Genomic DNA, 10,680 nt, shown 5'->3' with positions numbered 1-10,680 from the left:
GATTTTAAAAACAACTTTTATTTTTATTTTTTGCAAGTTATATTTTTTTCAAGCAATAATATTTATGTTTTGTTATATAAAGATGTTATAAAATACAGTAGTGGTGACTTTATAGTTTTACGACTTTAAAGTCGCTGCTACTGTCTTTTATAAGATATTTATATAACAAACATAAATATTATTGCATAAAGAGATATGAAACACAAACAATTTCTTTTGAGATTCTGACAAAGCATAACATTTTAAAAAGGTTTCCAATTTACTTCTATAATTAAATTTGTTTTGTTCTTATGATAGTCTGTGTTGAAGAGATACCTAGGTATTAGTCTTGAGCACTATATGGCAGTTAATAGTGCTGCTATCTAGTGCTCTTGTAAATGGATAACACTCTTACATAACTGCAGCCATACAGTGATCTAAAAATGGTCCGACTCCTAAGCATATGTCCCTGCTTTTCAATAAAAGATTCAAAGAGAACAAGGAAAATTGATAATAGAAGTAAATTAGAAAGTTGCATGCTCTATCTGAATCATAAACGAAAAGTTTTGGGTTTCATATCCCTTAAAAAAAAAATAACACGCCAAAATCAAATACAAATAAATAAAAGCTGTTTAACATCAATGCAATAGTCTAAATAATATACATTATATAAGAAAATGCATATAAATGTAACATTGTATATACATATAATGCACCTCTAAACAATTAACCCCGTATGTGCCCTCAAGTCCTAACCTCACTAAACTATTAACCACTTACATGTCCTGAGCCCCAACACAACCTAACCTCTCTACACTATTTACCCCTTACGTGCCCACAGCCCTCTCAAAACCTAACACACTACTCTATTAACCCCTTACATACCCTCAGCCACGCAGCGACCTAACCCCACTACACTATTAACCCCTTATGGGCCCTCAGCCAAACGCAACCTTACTCCACTAGACCATTAAGTCCTTACACGCCCTCAGCCCTACTGCAACCCTAACTCCTCTAAAATAAACATTAAAAAAAATCACTATTAATATAAACCACAACTATAGGGTGGAACTACCATTGGTGCAGCAGGTGCAGTGGCACCGGGGCCCAAGAGCTGGAGGGGGCCCATAAAAGCCAGTCTCTACAGTATGCAGAATGTGTACAATCCTAATGCCCCAAAAAATCTTGCACCAGGGTCCTCTATTGAGTAAGTCGCCACTGAACTAAACACAAACTTGCACAAAGTAACACAACAATTAAAGCCAACTACTCCTCCTAAATCCACTACCCTAAAACAAAATAACACAATAAACATTTTAATCAAATAAACAGCACAATAAACACAGCACAAAAAAGCCCAATAACCAAAAATCATTTTACACTCGTTATCCTGATGTCTTCATCAGATGTAAAGACAAACGATCCTGGGGACGACAAAAAGCAAAAAAAAAAAAGAAAAAAGGCCCCAAAAAATGAAAGTCTACAACCCCCCCAAAAAAAACAATATGGATAAAACATTTATCTAGATGTGAACTGTATTTTGTTAAGTGACTTCATGCCCTCTAGCTGATCCTAATGTAATATAACATATCACTTACTCTTAGCTGCTATTTCCCTGCTCCTCCTCAATAAGTAGATTCTTCCACTGTTCCTGCCCCCGCGGAACCTCCTCCACTTTTACAAGCACTTTTACCTCTCTGCCACTGACGGTTTCTCAGCTATGATGCTGATACTTTTAAGATATATTTATAATGGTATTAAAAACTGTTTATATAACCAGAAATCTTTAAAATAAATGTGTTATTTGCTGGTTGTTTAATATTTCCCTAAAGCAGCACAAAATGAATATACCACTCACCTGGGCACTTCATTTTATAATGGGAAATCTTTGACATGCCTGGGTACATTTGCTCACAAGTGATATGTATATTTTTTAATAGCAATGGGATTTTATTCAGTCTCAGCCAATTAAAGTTTTTTTCTTTTTATTGCAACCTGATAGCGTAGGATGAAGTATTTTTCCTTCTTTGTACAAAGAGCTTTGAAATGTTTTCCTTTTCCATTGCCCTGTTGATCTGCCGAGACCTGGCGCTGCGTGCTTTGCTTTTAATCCTGTGGCCTAGAGACCTGCAAAATATCCCAAGAGAACAGTTACTGCTCAGCAGCGCTGTATGTTTTATAACCAAAGGCAGATTATATCAGACGCAAAACAGAAAACATACAGATAGTCACTGCATTGTGTTAAACAAGGCATTTAACTGAACCACATATTAAGGCCTAGCTTACAAGTGGAGTGCTACTGAGTGCTATTGATACAGCAAGGTGCACAATCAATGTCGCAAGACTGCGGTGATAAGCGCAAAATGGTATTACACGTCTATGGTAAAACTAGATAACCAGAGCATTTTTAGTGCATCCAACATTCCATTAGAGCGCTGTAATGCTTGTGGGATAGTCCACTATCAGACTGAACACAGCCAGTAGTCTTCTTATCCCGGCGTCGAGCCGGAATGATAGGGAATATCCCAGAGCAGAGAAAGATTGATGAAGTAAGCGGTACTCACTATAGGCAGGATAGTTTTTGGCGACAACAAACAGGGAATCATAGGAAGGTAGTTCAAGGGTAAACCACTAGAATGGTCAGGCAGGCAGGGTTTGGCAACAGTAAGGTAGTCCAAAGGTAAACCCCTAGAATGGTCAGGCAGGCAGGGTTTGGCAGCGGTAAGGCAGTCCAAAGGTAAGCCACTAGAATGGTCAGGCAGGCAGGGTTTGGCAACGGTAAGGCAGTCCAAAGGTGAACCACTAGGATGGTCAGGCAGGCATGGTTTGGCAACAGTAAGGCAGTCCAAAGGTGAACCACTAGGATGGTCAGACAGGCAGGGTTTGGCAATGGTAAGGCAGTCCAAAGGTGGGCCACTAGGATGGTTATTTAGGCAGGGTTTGGCAATGGTAAGGCAATCCAGTATTTAGCGGTTAAGCAAGCAGAGTAGTCAGACAGGCAGAGTTCCTTAACAGTGACACAATCCAGTACTTTAGGGGTTAAGCAGGCAGAGTAGACAGACAGGCAGAGTTCATTAACAGTGAGGCAATCCAGTACTTTAGGGGTTAAGCAGGCAGAGTAGTCAGGCAGAGTTCACTAACGTTATGGCAATCCAGTATACAGTAATAACAATCACACCCAGGAGCACACAAAGTAACACCTATACTTGGGCAGTGATAGGTAGCAAGTGAGCAACTTACATAGGCACAGGATTCGCGCCACAGGAGATCCTGACCGGCTTCAGAATGGAGGGAGCGTGCGGCGATGAGGTCACCGCCGCACGCACACAGGAGCCGAACGAGCAGAACAGTAGGCGCCACGTCCCTAGCAACAGTGGAGGACCACTTCTGCCCGGTTGGATGAAGACGTCTCCCGGTAAGGTGATCTTCAAGGGGTTAGTGTTAGGTTTTTTTAAGGGGGGATTGGGTTGGTTTTAGAGTAGAGTTGGTTGTGTGGGTGGTGGGTTTTAATGTTGGTTAATTTTTTTAACAGGTAAAAGAGCTGATTACTTTGGGGCAATGCCCCGCAAAAAGTCCTTTTAAGGGCTATTTGTAATTTCGAGTAGGGTAGGGCTTTTTTTTATTTTGGGGGGGCTTTTTTATTTTGTTAGGGGGATTAGATTAGGTGTAATTAGTTTAAAAATCTTTTTTTTATTATTTTCTGTAATTTAGTGGGGGGTTTTTTGTACTTTAGATAATTGTATTTAATTTAGGGAATTAATTTAATTATAGTATAGTGTTAGGTGTAATTGTAACTTAGGTTAGGTTTTATATTACAGGTACTTTTGTATTTATTTTGGCCTGATGAAGTGCTTGTTCTAAGCAGGAAACGCGTCGGAGGCAGCACCTGTGTGCTGAGGTTGAATGCAACTTGCTAGTGTGTGCCATAAGAAAGAGAAACTTGTCTGCAGTTTTTTACATATAACAATACATTTTTGATATTTTTTATTCCAAGTTTGGTGCAACGTGTAATTCCTTTACCTTTTGGGACTGTTTGTTTATTTTACAGGTACTTTTGTATTTATTTTAGCTAGGTGGTTATTAAATAGTTAATACCTATTTAATAACTATTCTACCTAGTTAAAATAAATACAAACTTGCCTGTAAAATAAAAATAAACCCTGAGACAGCTACAATGTAACTATTAGTTATATTGTAGCTATCTTAGGGTTTATTTTATATGTAAGTATTTTGTTTTAAATAGGAATAATTTAGTCAATGATAGTTATTTTTATTTAGATTTATTTAAATTATATTTAAGTTAGGGGGTGTTAGGGTTAGACTTAGGTTTAGGGGTTAATAACTTTAATATAGTGGTGGCGACGTTGGGGGTGGCAGATTAGGGGTTAATAAGTGTAGGTAGGTGGTGGCGACATTGGGGACGGCAGATTAGGGGTTAATAAATATAATGTAGGTGTCGGCGATGTTGGAGGACAGCAGATTAGGGGTTCATAAGTATAATGTAGGTGGCGGCGGTGTCCGGAGCGGCAGATTAGGGATTAATAATATAATGCAGGTGTCGGCGATGTTGGGGGCGGCAGATTAGGAGTTAATAAGTGTAAGATTAGAGGTGTTTAGACTCGGGGTTCATGTTAGGGTGATAGGTGTAGACATAAATGTATTTTCCCCATAGGAATCAATGGGGCTGCGTTAGGAGCTTTACGCTGATTTTTTTGCAGGTGTTAGTTTTTTTTTTTAGCCAGCTCTCCTCCATTGATTCCTATGGGGAAATCGTGCACGAGCACGTTCAGCCAGCTCACCGCTAACGTAAGCAGCGCTGATATTGAGGTGAGATGTGGAGCAAAATCTTGCTCTACGATTACTTTTTTGCGGTTAACGCCGGGTTTGTAAAAACCCGTAATATCAGCGCTGTCTGTAAGTGAGCGGTGAGCATAAACTGCTCATTAGCACCGCACCCCTGTTACCGCAAAACTCGTAATCTAGGCGAAGGTGTTTACTGTCCTTTTAAACTTCAGAGTTCTGCTGAGAGTAGCGCAAAAATTGTTTGCTGGAGTGTATTAGAGCAGCATAATCTCCCAGCATTTGTGGTTAGGTATTAGGGACTCAGGAGGTTAAGGGGCATTGCTTTGTAGTGGAAGGGACATTTTGGGAGGGGGCGGGGTCACAGCTGGATAGTGGGCGGGCGGAAGGAATCATGAGTATGTCTGCTTGGTCTGTAGGACTATCTAGTTGGTTTGTGAGTGTGTCTGGATGGTCTACAGGCGAGGAAAATTCAGCAAACAGGGACATGTAGCTGTCTCTGAGGGACAGCAGAACAGAGCTCAGAATTAGGGACTGTCCCTCTCAAATAAGGACAGTTGAGAGGTAGCCCAAGGTCCTCATGTGGCCCTCAGCACTAGCGTCTCAGGAAAAAGAAGAGCTAAAAAGGTGTGGTGCACCATAGTTTTTGTAGCCCCCAGGGAAAAAAACAAATGCTAGACAGCGCTAGTTGATGCGTACCATGCAGAAAACATTGTGTTCACTCACATGGAGTTATTTATGAGTCAGCACTGATTGGCCAAAATCAAAAGAACTGAAATAAGGGGGCAGTCTGCAGAGGCTTAGATACAAGGTAATCAAAGAGGTAAAAAGTATATTAACCCCTTAGTCACCACAACATTTTTCAATTTTTTACCGTTTGGAACCAGGGCTATTTTTACATTTCTGCGGGGTTTGTGTTTAGCTGTAATTTTCCTCTTACTCATTTACCGTAGCCACACATGCTATACAGCGTTTTTCTCACCATTATTTCTAAAAATACCATTATTTTCATAATTTCTTATAATTTACTATAACATTTTTTATAAAATATGATGAAAAAAATGGAAAAAAACATACTTTTTCTAACTTTGACCCCCAAAATGTGTTATACATGTACAACCACCAAAAACACCCATGCTAAATAGTTTCTAAATTTTGTCCTGAGTGTAGAAATACCCAATGTTTACATGTTCTTTGCTTTTTTTGCAAGTTATAGAGCAATAAGTAGAAGTAGCGCTTTGCTATTTCCAAATAATTCCCCCCCAAAAATTAGCGATAGTTACATTGCAACACTGATATCTGTTAGGAATCCATGAATAACCCTGCCTTCACATGTATATATTTTGTTTTAGTAGACAACCCAAAGTATTGTTCGTTTTTGTATATTTTCATGCCACCATTTCACCGCCAAATGCAATCAAATAAAAAAAAAATTGTTCACTTTTTCACTAACTTTTTCATAAACCTTAGCTTTCTCACTGAAATAATTTACAAACAGCTTGTGCAATTATGGCATAAATGGTTGTAAATGTTTCTCTGGGATCCCCTTTGTTCAGAAATAGCAGACAGATGGCTTTGTCATTGCTTTTTTGTAATTAAAAGGTTGCTAAATGCTGCTGCGCACCACACTTGTATTATGCCCAGCAGTGAAGGGGTTAATTAGGTAGATTTAGCATTAGTGTAGAGACCAGCCTCCCACCTCACACATCCCACCCCCTGATCCCTCCATGACCCTCCTCAAACAGCTCCCTTCCCTCCCCCACCCCATAATTATCACTGCCATCTTAAGTACTGGCACTAAAATAAAAGGCTTTTTTTTTATTTTTTACTTTCCCCCCCATATATATATTCTGCAGTGTAGGATCCCACCTAATCTCCCAACCTCCCTGATCCCCCCCCCCCCCCCAAAACAGCTCTCTAACCCTCTCCCTCTACCTATTTGTTGCCATCTTGGTGCCAGTACCCAGTTTGCTACAAAATGTTATTAAAAAATTAAACACCCCATTTTTCTGTAGTGTAGCTGCCCCCCTCAATACACTAGCTCACCCCACCTTCCAGATCACTTTCCCAAACACCTATTTCCCCCTCCCTCACCCTCCTTCCGTCACCCTACATGAAGATCCAAGGATCAGTAGGAGAAATATCAGGGTGAAAAAAGGTGCCAGAAGAACAAAAAATTACAGCTGCCTCATAGATATAAAAAAACGGGCGGGAGCTGTGGACTCTTCCCGTCAGAAGAAAATGAAATGATCAGGTAAGCATAATTTATGTTTTTCTTCTTAAAAGGGAAGAGTCCACAGCTGCATTCATTACTTTTGGATAAACAATACCCAAGCTAAATGCAAAAAATGGGTGGGCACAAAAGGCGGCACCTTCAAAAGGCACCACAGCCTGAATTACTCAACACCAAAAAATAATTTAAGTACAAAAGACATGGGAGAAAAACCTGAGCCCAGGTAACTGCACATCAGTTACACCACCGGCAAAGCCGAACTAGAGACCACTCAGACCTATAGTCCGTCAGGCCCAAACAACCTCAGAGGCATCTGCCCCACAGGTCATGACTCCCAAGAAGTTACCCGGCCAAAGATAAGGACCGCATCTGCTCCCCAAAAGGGAACCAGAGACCAGGAAAATCCAAAGAAACTTTTCCCACTCAACACCTAGAGAACAACCCATGGTTGTCTTTACAAAGGCAACGCCCAGGGAGACAAACTCCCCAGAACACAAGGACCCAAAAAAGATGGATCCATACACAGGGAACATGTCCCTAAAAAGTCTTGAGGAGCCCCTCATGTCCCTAATCCCATACCATACCCTAAGGTACTCCAGGAAATTCATGAGTCCCTCGATGCCCCAGATCTGGAGGCTACATAGGCGGAGACAGCAGAAACAGAATAAACATCCCAGCAGCTAGAACAGAGCTCTCCCTGAGAAATTCAAACCGCCTGAACAGGAACTCTCAAAGACCAGCCTCCAAAAGGAAGGATGACCCTATTGATAACTCAAACCACCTTAAGGCACGTCAAAGCTTGTTAGCATCCAGACAAAAGCAATTAGCTGTAACTGGATACACCATCACTGAGCAATTCGCTGTAGAAGGTTCCAACTGCAAACCTCCAAGGGCTTACAGCCCACCGAATATCGGCTCCAAGGTTCGCCCCCTCCTGGCACCAGATGCCAGAAGAAAGAAGGAGGATATCCAAAGTCCTCCCTCAAAGGAGAGGACCAACAGCAGAAACTGTCAACACTGCATAGAGGAACCGATTCCCAACCTTTCCTCCAGGATAACAGTCCCAGCCCAAAGGCTAGTCAAAAGACCAAAGACAAGAGTCCCAGACTACAGGAAAAGAAAGAGAGGATCAACGATGGAAAAAGTCCCCTGTCAGACCGCTGCAACAAACGGCATGCTACCAGAAGTCAGGAGAACCATTGTGCTCGGGTACAAGACCCCCTACACGCAGCCGTGGACAAAAAGGGCACACTTCCCAAGAGAAGAAGTCCCCCAAAAACCTCAGCATCCATATATTGGAGACATGTAGCAGAAGCCCCCATGTGAGCAAACCCTCAGTTCCCTGCTGCAGGAATGGAGAAACCAGACACTACATCACAGCTCCCCTCCCAGGAACCTGAAATGCAGGAAGGGAAAAAAAACCTGCAAGGAAGGACCAAGGACCCCAGGACTCCACAAATTCTAAGTTAATTCCGAACCTGGAGAACCCAAACCCTACTCTGGAAGAGAAGGGAATGAACCATGGAAAAAAAAACTACCATATAGGCGGGACCCCTCGGACACATCGCCAATCCAGTTGAAAAACACCTGGAGTCTACAGGAACATCGTAAATGCACCAGAAGACAGGTAGGGGCCCATCCAAAAGACCTAAATCTTAAGCCACAGTCAGATAGGCATCTCTTACAGAGCCCCAGCACCTACAATGGGGGCTCACTGGACCACAACTTCAAGTGTGAACCAAACCGTCCACACCCATTCTGGAAGAGACATGGACCAAGGCCAGGGTTCTCGACAATGGATGATCAAAAGATCCAATCTCCGAGAGAACCCTAAACTGCCTCTTCCAAGGAGGAGCGCACCTCTAAAGTCCATAGACTTGGCGATCTAGAATAGCCTCCAACCCAAGAGTCACGAAGGGCTCCTGAACAGTCTGAGAATCCACACCCAGTGCAATGGATCGCAAGGAATCTCATAGGCAAGCGGCAAAACATGTGATACACACAGAGGCAGGGTAACATCATTACCCAAAGGAAAATGATAACCCAGGGCCCTGCTCGCCATCTCAGAGAAGTAATGGAAGGCACCGCCCATGAAACCCCAAATGAAGTATTGAGGAAAAAAGGACAACTACCTGACCCTCGAAGGGCGGCCCTCCATACCTAACCTCAACACTTCTACTGACAAGCCCCAAGGCTAACGTAACATTGAGGATGCTACACACCTGAACATCAAAGACCGTAGTCCGACCGAGGGTATTAGAATGGAATAGACAACAGTCAGAGAGCTTGAAAAAGCTATTATTCAAGGAAAACTACCTTGAGCAGGCAAACATTGGAGCCGCAGCTCCCAAATAAGGCAGGGAACCCCTGCACACCACCTCTCAGAGTAACATGACTCAGAACAGAGAAAAACATGCCCGCACACCCGACCAGATGATCCCCAAAAGTGGGGAAAGATGATACTCCCCCACTGCAAGAAAGAGTGCAATAGGCTAAAGAATCAGCGTCCAGAAGAACCTTGAGTGAAAACCAAATGTTAATCACCCGGCACACCAGACCAAAAAGGTCACACACATCTCCCAACTTCCATTTAATGGAGATACTGGCTCTAAGTCCCCAGGGACCTGAAGAACCTAGAAGTCATCTGCAAGAAGCAGATTCATAGCTCAGACGAGTAGCCCGAACCAACCACCTTTAGAGTGGTACGCACAACCCTCTGTCGGGAGAAGTTGCATATAAACCATAGGCCACATAGTTCAGTAGGATCCAAGCCCGGAGTCCATAGAATAGTCCTAAAGGCATTCTCAGCACCCCGAAGGTGACATGAACCCTGGTAACAGCTGAAAAAGCGACCAACCAGTACCAGCCTGGTATAAGAATACTCTGGAACTGTTCAAGGTCCAAGAAAATTTGTCCCGAAGGATCGATAAATGAACTAGAAAATTAAAAATTCTAATATTCAACAAGTGCGCAACTCCCGAGGGAGTGCCCACGCGACCACTAGTCGCAAGTATCGGTTCCAGAGAAGAACATTAAAAAAAAATGAAATCTACAGACCTGAGCACAAGGAAAAAACAAATTAAACACATCCATCTGTATCAAAAAGAAAATGAAAGGCAGCACCCATCGGGTGAACACCCAAGGTGAATGAGAATGACAACAGGACCAGCCGAGTAGAGGCCCCATTCACTCAAGCTCAGAAATGGAACCGAAAAACATAAAAAAAACATAAAATGAAGATGATAAGGAGATTGGCTTCATCCCCTAACGTCATATCCATTTTGCCATCCAACTTCTAAGGCCTCGGATCCCTCTGCCCACTAGGACTGGGATCCTCTAACATTGCCAACACATGTCTTAAAAGAACCTGAAGGCGAACCAGCCTATAACGGAAGGCAAAATCATCCCTCGCTGGATCTACTGGAGACCTCGGCTCCGAGATCGGGGCCCCTGAAGCCTCAGCGGCCAACATTTCCCCAGAAGACCGAACTGAATTGGGCGATCCCGCGCTCGATGGACCTAGGTTAAAGGAGCACAGACAGTATCGGATAAATACTTCACTTGGGAGATATAAATGAGACAGCACCATAGAAATGGCCATGCGGAACCATGCCGTAACCTCCGGCTGAAACAAGCCACTCCCCGGAGAAGGAGTTAAGGCAATAGGG

At 42.7% G+C, this 10,680-nt stretch overlaps 1 long non-coding RNA gene across 1 annotated transcript in view; it reads right to left on the bottom strand.

The window, feature by feature from the left end:
• Window positions 1–1,947: 1,947 nt before the first annotated feature.
• LOC128635873 (uncharacterized) overlaps window positions 1,948–10,680 on the bottom strand; it is a 28,603-nt gene continuing 19,870 nt past the window's right edge. Inside the window, exon 2 of the long non-coding RNA XR_008398606.1 lies at window positions 1,948–2,106. This is a non-coding gene — a long non-coding RNA (uncharacterized LOC128635873). The remainder of the gene's footprint in view (window positions 2,107–10,680) is intronic.

This window comes from Bombina bombina, chromosome 7, assembly GCF_027579735.1.
Source record: "Bombina bombina isolate aBomBom1 chromosome 7, aBomBom1.pri, whole genome shotgun sequence".
Lineage (NCBI taxonomy): Eukaryota > Metazoa > Chordata > Amphibia > Anura > Bombinatoridae > Bombina > Bombina bombina.
This window is presented reverse-complemented; position numbering and strand designations above follow the sequence as displayed.